Below are 8,563 nucleotides of genomic sequence, written 5' to 3'. Positions count from 1 at the left end.
TCTATCAATGGTAGCCATTATTATTACTCTTGCAAAGATAGCTAGCATCACCAGGCCAGCCTGGGTCAGAGGAGGTGGGGTGGGAAGCGGAAGTGAGTCCACCAGGAGTTTTTCTCCCACTGCCCTTCCTCCTCCCATCACCTTCTTCTGTCCCCATCTCGCCATTTTTTCTCGACATTTGCACCAGGGGGAACGCCCTAAAACACAAATATTGTCACGCTACTTACTTGCTTTAAATCCTTTCCGACTCTTTGTTGCTCTTAGGATAAAGCCCTGACACGGCTTTACAAGGCTTTTTGTGATCTGGCTCCTGCTTATCTCTTGAGCCTCATCTCTCAGCCTCTGGGAACCAGAGCTTCGGGCTTCGCACTCACCTCCAGGCCTCTGGACCAGCTGCTTCCTGACTCCAGCGACTCACCTCCTCTCCTCCGAGCTCCGACATTGCCGCCTCTAGAACACTCCCACTCTCTCCTGGCTAAGGATGGAAAGAAAAAGGCTTAAGGGGCTCCTCGTCCCAAGAGATTTGTTTGGCCTGAGAGATCCAAGCAGTAGGAAAGTCTAAGATCATCTAGTCTGACTGTGCAGTTGGCAGAGGAGAAACCCAGGCCCCCAGGGGGAGGGGCTTCCTCTAGGTTCCACTCATGTCCTTTCCACACTAGCACGAGAGGAAATCAGTCACCCCTCCGCTGACACTAAGGGCCTCTCATTTTAGTGCAATGGCTTTTAATCTTTTAATAACCTCTCCTAGGAAGAATGAATAAACCGAAAAGACTTGGGGACCCAAAGGAACGAATTCCAAGCCCCAGGAGAGACCACAGGGATGTATTTTGGGGCAAGGCTATCTTGGAGCACCCCTCAGCCATCCCCATCAGACTCACTGTCTCCTTTACCTCTTCCTGATTCTGCCAAGGGAGCAGGGCCTGTGACTGGGGGACTGAGGGGCCAAGCAGGGGAGCTTCCTAGGGAGCTGCTAATTTAAAGGATAGCCAAGTGAGAACCACGGGCATGTGAAAAACACACAGGTTCTGGAAACAGGAGACTTGAGTTCAAGTTCCACTTGCCAGCAGTGTGAAAAAGGGCGAATCACTTAACCTCTCTGCACTTCCGCCTCCCCGCCTGTAAAATGGGGGTGATAATAGCTCTGTCCTAACAAGGCTGTCATCGGGGTCATATGGGGTGATCGATGTGAAAATGCCTCCTAAACATGTCACCATTCAACATGCATCCTTCTTAATGAGACCAGAGGATCCCAGAAAGGTTCTGATGGAAAATCAGGCGCCAGCGCCCAGGGCTAACTCACCTGTGCTCCTGCTTATATTCTGTGCCTAATCTGTTAGACTGAAAGGTGTTGGGCTTATAAATATTTGTTCCTTATGGCCAGACTTTCCTGAGTTTTATCAGCCTGGCTGATAAGATAACCTGCTCTGTGGGGTCAGCTCTGGCACCTGGCGTTCTGCATTACAGGTGACCTCTCAGACCTAACTTTTTAATACCTAGAAGTCAATACATGTGCTCTCAGCTTACAGGCTGGAGAGGGAGGGGCCATCCAAGGGGGCCTCCGAAATTAATTCTCTTTGTTTCTGAATCTGATGTCTAGAGTTGACCAGAGTCTCCGAGTTAACACCTTTCGTGCCAGATGGTGACTGGGTCTCCACTGGCTCCACTAAGCTCAGAACCAAAATGGTTTACAAAAGACTTGAAGTGAGCACCCTTCTCCTTTAATTAAGTGTGAAATCTCCATATCTATTTCAGCCTTTGAAAAGTGAAACCCAGGAAGACAGGTTCCCCAGGCAGAGAGGAGAGGTGTGCAGAATTAATATTCCATCTCGATTTTTCCTGTGTAATTTAATAAGTTGACTGAGCTTATCAGGGGCACCCGGGCTGCATTTAGCCACTGAGCGACCTGGGCTTCTGCTGCCACCTCACTTTTCCAGTCCACAGAGCTCCCAGGAGTGGTTGACTGGCCAAGCGAGGTGAGTCAGGGTTAAGGTGAAAAGCTGGGACCTGTCTCACCTTGATCGGTCACACATGTTACCATTTGGCAACATGCTCCTCCCCCCTCAAACATTCTAGCCAGATCCTCACAAAATTCTAGGTGCAGCCTGAAGTGCACCTGCCCTTCTGGGCTCTTAGCCTTGGGCCCCGGGTGGACCCCACTGCCTTCCACCTCTCACAGCCTCAGACAGCATTGACCTGAGCAAGATATTGATATGCTAGGTATTAAAAAAACAAAACAAAGCAAAAACTATTCTGGGACTTCCCCAGCCCTGTACCTCCAGGAAGAAAGAAAGGCAAATCCCTGAACTAGCTGAGTCCTAACCCCCAGCAGACCCTCCTCCTCACCCTTCCTCCCTCCCACCCCCTTTCTCTCCCTTCTCTGCCAGCCAGAGGGCAGCCCCTTAGCTGCTTCTCTCTGGGGCTGAGGACACTCAAAAAAATCTGCTTTACAAAAATAAAATTCTCATAGAAAATTCCAAATCCCTGGAAAGAAATCCTTGGAACCCAGTGTGGGAAACATGACCGAGTGTTCATCTCTTTTTGAACATCTACTGAGTTTCTGCTTATCTCCACAAGAAACACTTGGGAGGGGGAAGAAGACCAATTTAGAATTCATTCCCCCCAGAATAATAGAGCTCTAGAGCTGGAAGGGATTTCAGAGATCAACTAATCCATCCCCTTTTTTACGGATGGATAGGCTGAGATTCAAGAAGGAAAAATGGTCTGTCTAAGGAGTTTTAGTAACTCAGGCAGGGCCAGTGGGGCTTTAGCTCAGGACTCGCAAGTGGGGGTTAGAAGCAGGGACTCTGGTTCCTAACAGACCTGAGTTCAAATCGTGGCTCTACTGTGAGACTCTGCCAAGTTATTAAAGCTTCTTTGTGCCTTGGTTTCATCATTTATAGAGTGGGATCATGGAAACCACCTCATGGGGTCGATACATGAGGAAACGTATGTTACATGCCTGACATGTATTACACTAGAACATAAACCCGTCGAAGGCAGGGGCTTGGTTTCATTTAATTCTGTATCCGTGGAGCCCAGAACATGCCCTGCCCAGAGCAGCAGTCAATAAACACATTATGGAGTGGATGGGTACAGCACATGGTTCTAACTATCATAATTATTGCCCGGAGTACATTCTTGTTCAACTTCTGTCACCTTTTCTTTTCTGATCCTGGGCTCCTTTCTCTGTTTACTCCTCGTATCAGTGTGTATATGGGCACTCCTGCACACCCACAGCGCTCGCTCGCTCTCTCTCTCTCTCTCTCTCTCTCTCTCTCTCTCTCTCATCTTCATGTCTCCTTGCGGCTCTGCTTCTTTCTGTGTGTCTTTTCTCACCTGCAGGGGGAGAGGGAGAACCGTGAGGCTGAATCCAAACCCTCGCTTTCCTACCCAACCCCCAGCGTTCAAACTGCTCCCCTTTCTTCTGTATCTGAAATCCTGGCCACCATCCTCTAACATACTTTGTGCTGCCTAATAAATAAGGATGGTTAAAAAAAAAAAATCTCACCACTACTTTTTCCTTTTCAAGGAGGGCTGTCCACTTATTTTTGTTTTGTCTGACTCAGAACTGACTGATGCAATTCCCTTCTGCTTTGACAAATAGGGACCCTCAGCAAAGAAGGAAACCGAGCCAAAGTGAAAAAGAAGAAAGGGTCAGAGGCTTTCTGGAGATTTATGAAGTTCTCATTCGAGCCCAGGCAGCTGGACAGTTCTATTCTCTGTTCAGGCCTTGAGTTTCAGGAAAACACCAAGGCTCAGAGACGCACCTTCATCTGAGTCATTCGGGTGGAGTTGGTGTTTTTATCGGTGTTATCTTCCCGTTTCCCTCTTCTTCCGAGCTGAGAGCTTTGAGCAGTGAGTGGGAATGCCTGCTTTTTCCTTCCTTTGGGGTCTAGGATACTGGAGCAAAATACAAAGAGATAATCCTTCAGTTCTTCTAAAATCCCATTCTCACCCTCTTTTTTCCCCCCAATCCCTGAGTTTAGGGTTTTAATTCATTTTGAATTAATGCTCATCTTGAGGGAAAAAATGTGTAGGAAAGTGATAGACTAGATTGTAACACAACATAAATAACTCAACCCTACAAATTAACACAGGCCACAAGCCTAGGCCTGGCTCAGACCACAGGCGAATAAGAATTTGACTAATAATAGAAAATAACAATAATAAAAAAGAAGGCCAGTGGTCTGCCAGAGACTGGATTGGTGTGACCAAAAGATGAATTGTGAAGTGAAACACTTAACCCAGGCATGGTCTCCATCCTTAAGAGACTGGCCTACCCCTGTTTGTCTGAGCTCAGCTCTTACTGGGCACAGTGCCTGATGCTGAGTAAGTGTCCAGCACCCCACCCCCGACCCTGGCCAAGCAGGGAGGCTAGGTGGTGTGGGCCATCTAGTGGGGCTCCAATGAGCTGAGGCAGGTGGCAAGAGTGCCTCTTACCACAATTACAAGCCCTTTGAATGGAAGGGATGTATCTGTCGAGTTGAGAGTGGCCATGCACATCAAGTTCAGCAAACTGAAAAACAAAGCCGGTCTGTTATGGGCTAAAGATATGCATCCCCCAAAATTCATATGTTGAAATCTAATCCCAATATGATGGTATTGGGAGGTGGGCCTTTGGGAAGTGATGGAGCATGAGGGTGGAGCCCTAATGAATAGAATTCGTGCCCTTATGAAAGAGACCCTGGAGAGCTCTCTTATCCCTTCTGCCCTGTGAGAGGACACAGTAAAAAGATGACCAGCAATGAACTAGGAGGTGGGACCTCACCATACAGTGAATCAGCCGGTGCTTTGATCTTGGGCTTTTCAGCCTCCCAAACTGGGAGAAATAAATGTTTGTTGCCTAAGCTATTGGGTTGTCGGGAAAGTCTTGATGTATTTTTCTGTTTTACAATGCAAAAATGCGTCATGACTTTCCCAACGACCCAATACTCAGTCTATGGTATTTTTGTTATAGAAGCTCAAATAGACTAAGACAGGGTCTCAGTGCATTATGGGAACAGGATAAAGTCTTGCTGGGTGTCAGGGCCATCGAGAGTGTGGAGCAGGGAGTCACAGAGCTGAGGATGTTCTTCCCTAGCCTGGGCCCTGAACCTTGAGAAATGTGCCTCTGCCTGGGCCGCAGGAGCCACATAAAAATACTGCCTGCTCATCAGTTCAGGGTCCACTGCTGTGTTCTGCCCCAAACATTGGCTCCCACTTAATCCCAGGCTCTCTTCCACTTCAGCCTTCCTGGTTTATCCTACCTGACAGCCTGGTTCCATTTCTTCTTCATGACTGTCTTGGAAATCCCATAGTCTCAGCCACCAAGAATTAATCCCCAGACACCAAAATCTACCTCAGTCTCCACAGCTGCATTCAACTCAGGTGCCTGGGATACCAGAGCATGCCACACACCTGGTGGGGGTAGGAAGGGGGCATGTGGGGGAAAAGGGGGCAGGAACTAGAGAATAAAAAGGGTGGGTTGAAATGCCCACAAGAAGGAGAACAATTGGGGTGAATATTAGAAACAGTTAAAAAATATAGTTCTGGGCCGGCAGAGTGGCACATTGGTTAAGAGCTGGCTTGGGATGCCAGAGGGCCCTGGTTCGGATCCCACATATGAGGGCCAGTGACACTGCCCTCTACAGCTAAGATGCTGAACAACAGCTCAACCTGGAGCTGGGCTGCCGTGAGTCGCCAGCGACGGTGTAGGCTGCAGCCCTTGTGGCAGTGGGTTGCCATGGGCTACCGTGTGTAGCCAGCAGCCAGCGTGAGCGGCCAGCAGCCACTGTGAGCGGCCGTCCAGAAGCCGGCGACTGATCTGCCTCGCCCGGGAAGAGCACAATGATGGTGCCAACTTGGGCCAGTGAAGCAACGTCCTCCACAACTAGACTGAAGAACAAAAGGACAGCAACTTGTCTGTTCCCCTTCCCCCAATTCCCCAATAAAAATCTTTAAAAAAATATATATATATATATAGTTCTGTGGTACCTGGCATGAGTGGGCTGAGTGCTTTGAAGGGCCAATGGTAGCATGATTGGGACATTAAAATGATTTCCAACACCCTTTGTCATAAACAGGGTTCCCCTGCTATGAACCCCAATGATGTGGCCTCCGTCTGACTCTTTTGGCTCTTAGGTATGACCTGTAAGGAATGACAGAAGGGAATGGTTATTTGAGCTGAGAAAAATTTATTCAAACTCGGTGCTGCGTGCTAAAGCTCTTTTTCTGTTAGCTCTGTCTTTGTTCCAAGAATGTCTTCTTTATTACTTCTGGAGGTCTTAATGCTTATAGCAATCACCTGGCTCTTTCTGGTCTGGGAGTTCTGTTTGTCTCCTCACAGTGGGCTTTGCTTCTATTTCATAACATCCTCCATTTCAACTCTCAGTACTTGTTGGCAGAGGGTATATAGGAAACAATTAGATCTATGAATCAAGCTATCAATATTTGCCTTCCTGCCTCGTCATGGGTCATAGGCTCTGACGCAGAAGTGATGCTATACACGTCTTTACCCAGCCACTCACATTCCCAGAAAGTGAGCAGCACTTTTTGTTTTCATTCATGTTGATCCAAACAGAAAACGTCCCTTTGCAGTCACTCCAGCTTTGCCTCATCTTCCTCTGCAAACACAACCTTGGAAAATTTTCTGTTCAGCTTAAGGGAAAAAATTAATAATGAGAACCTGAATGAAGACACAGATAGCATATTTATCAAAATTTCAGATGACACAAAATCAAGTAGGGAAGTACTAAATAGGGTAAAAGAGTAAGGTTCCACGTCAACTTTCATAAGTTGGAACAAGGAACTGAACTTAACAAGATGACATTTACTAGTAGAAAACGTAAAATCCCACCCTTGGGCTCAAAAAAACAAACAGCACAGCTGTAAAATTTCAGAATTTGGACAATGGACCTCAAAGAGCTACACACCGATTGCAAAGTCAGCATGAGTCAAGGGTATAATGTGACTCTCAAAAAACCTAAGGGGAGTTGACGCTGCATCATTGGAACTGGAGAGCGCAAAAGACGGGAGGTGAAGAAGGTGATGATCCTGTTCTTCTCAGCACTGCTGGATCACACCTGATGTGTGTGTTTCCTTCTGACAACACTCGAGGATGAACACTGACAAACTATCATGCATCAGAGGGGTGGAAACAGGAAGACAGAGAATCTGGAAATTATAACAAACAAGGATCATGAAAGAACTAAGGAAGTTTAACCCCAAAGAGGAAAAAAGATTTAAGGGGGCATGAAAGCTGTTCTCAAGTACTTTAAGAGCTATCCTATAAAAGAAGAGATAACGCTGCCCCCGCCCCCTAACTCTAGATGACAAAAGTAGGTCTCTGAGAGTAAGCTACGGGAGCTAAATTTCAGTTCAGCCTGAGGAAGAACCTTCTTTTCTAACAGTGAGAACTGTGCAAAGCTAGAATAGTCTGCCAGTTGAGGCCATGAGTTTTCTGTCACTAGAAGCATTCAGGCAAAAGCTGAAGGATCACATATGAGGTTGCTGCAGAGAGAATTCTTTTTTTTTTCTTCTTAAGGATTGTATTGGGGAATTGGGGAGGAGAACAGTGTTGGGGAATTGGAGAAGGGGAGCATTGTGCTTTTCCAGGACCCATCAACTCCAAGTCAAGTTGTCCCTCAATCCCAGCTGTCACAGCTTTCAATCTAGTTGTGTGGGGGGCATAGTCCACCATCCCATGTGGGAGTTGAACCAGCAACCTTGTTAAGAGCACACGCTCTCACCAGCTCAGGAGCAGCTCAGCTCAGGCGCAGCTCACTGGCCCATGTGGAAATCGAACTGGCGACTCTGCTGCTCAGAGGCTGCGCTCCCACCAAGCGAGCCACTTGGCTGGCCCTGGAGAAAATGCTTGTATTTGTCAGAGGATTAGATCAGATGACCTTTAAGGATCCTTTCAACGCACAGGTACTCTAATTCCAGGGATTCCTATTATAATTTATTATACCATCCCCTACATGAAAATATCTAATTCCCTTTGATAAATCAATAAATCTGCTGAATTTTGGAAATATTTCCTAGTTCTTTTCAGGCTCAGTTTAAAAATTTCAGATAAAGAGCCCAGACTCTGGAAACGACTTCCTGGGCTCAAAACTGGTGCTGTTACCTATTAGCTGTGTGACCTTGGGCAAGTCATTTAACCTTTCCGAGCCTCAATTTTCTCATCTATGAAATAGGAATAATAATAGTATCCAATTCATAGGGATGGTTATTAAATAAATTAGTATTTAAAAAGCACTCAGAATACTGCCAGCATATAGTATTATAAATGTGTTGATAAATTAAAAAGAATGTAAAATGGCTGAAAATAAAGAATGGGAATCGTTCAAGGATGCCCTCCTCCTTTATCCACTCATCACCTACAGCTCTGGCTGTAAAATAGCCAAAAGCCTAGAGGTGGCAAAAAAAAAAAAGCAAAAATTACACAAACTCCCTAAGCTGGGGGAGAGAGAGGTGGAAGCTTCCTGCTATTGGCTTACGGTAACCTCTGAAAAGATCTGTGTGTTTAATGACACCAGCTTATCCCTACCCCCCACCCCCACCCACCCCTTCTTGGAGTTGC

The 8,563-nt window shown here is 46.7% G+C and overlaps 1 long non-coding RNA gene across 1 annotated transcript; it reads right to left on the bottom strand.

Annotated features, from left to right (window-relative positions):
• Positions 1-428: 428 nt before the first annotated feature.
• LOC109396379 (uncharacterized) lies at positions 429-6,061 on the bottom strand. The gene is made up of 3 exons (XR_002126844.1): positions 5,974-6,061; positions 3,768-3,900; positions 429-475 (listed from the first exon to the last, which is right to left on the bottom strand). It is a non-coding gene; the product is annotated as an uncharacterized LOC109396379 (long non-coding RNA).
• Between the last annotated feature and the right edge of the window lie 2,502 nt (positions 6,062-8,563).

This window comes from Hipposideros armiger, unplaced genomic scaffold, assembly GCF_001890085.2.
Source record: "Hipposideros armiger isolate ML-2016 unplaced genomic scaffold, ASM189008v1 scaffold_14, whole genome shotgun sequence".
Taxonomy (NCBI): Eukaryota; Metazoa; Chordata; class Mammalia; order Chiroptera; family Hipposideridae; genus Hipposideros; species Hipposideros armiger.
This window is presented reverse-complemented; position numbering and strand designations above follow the sequence as displayed.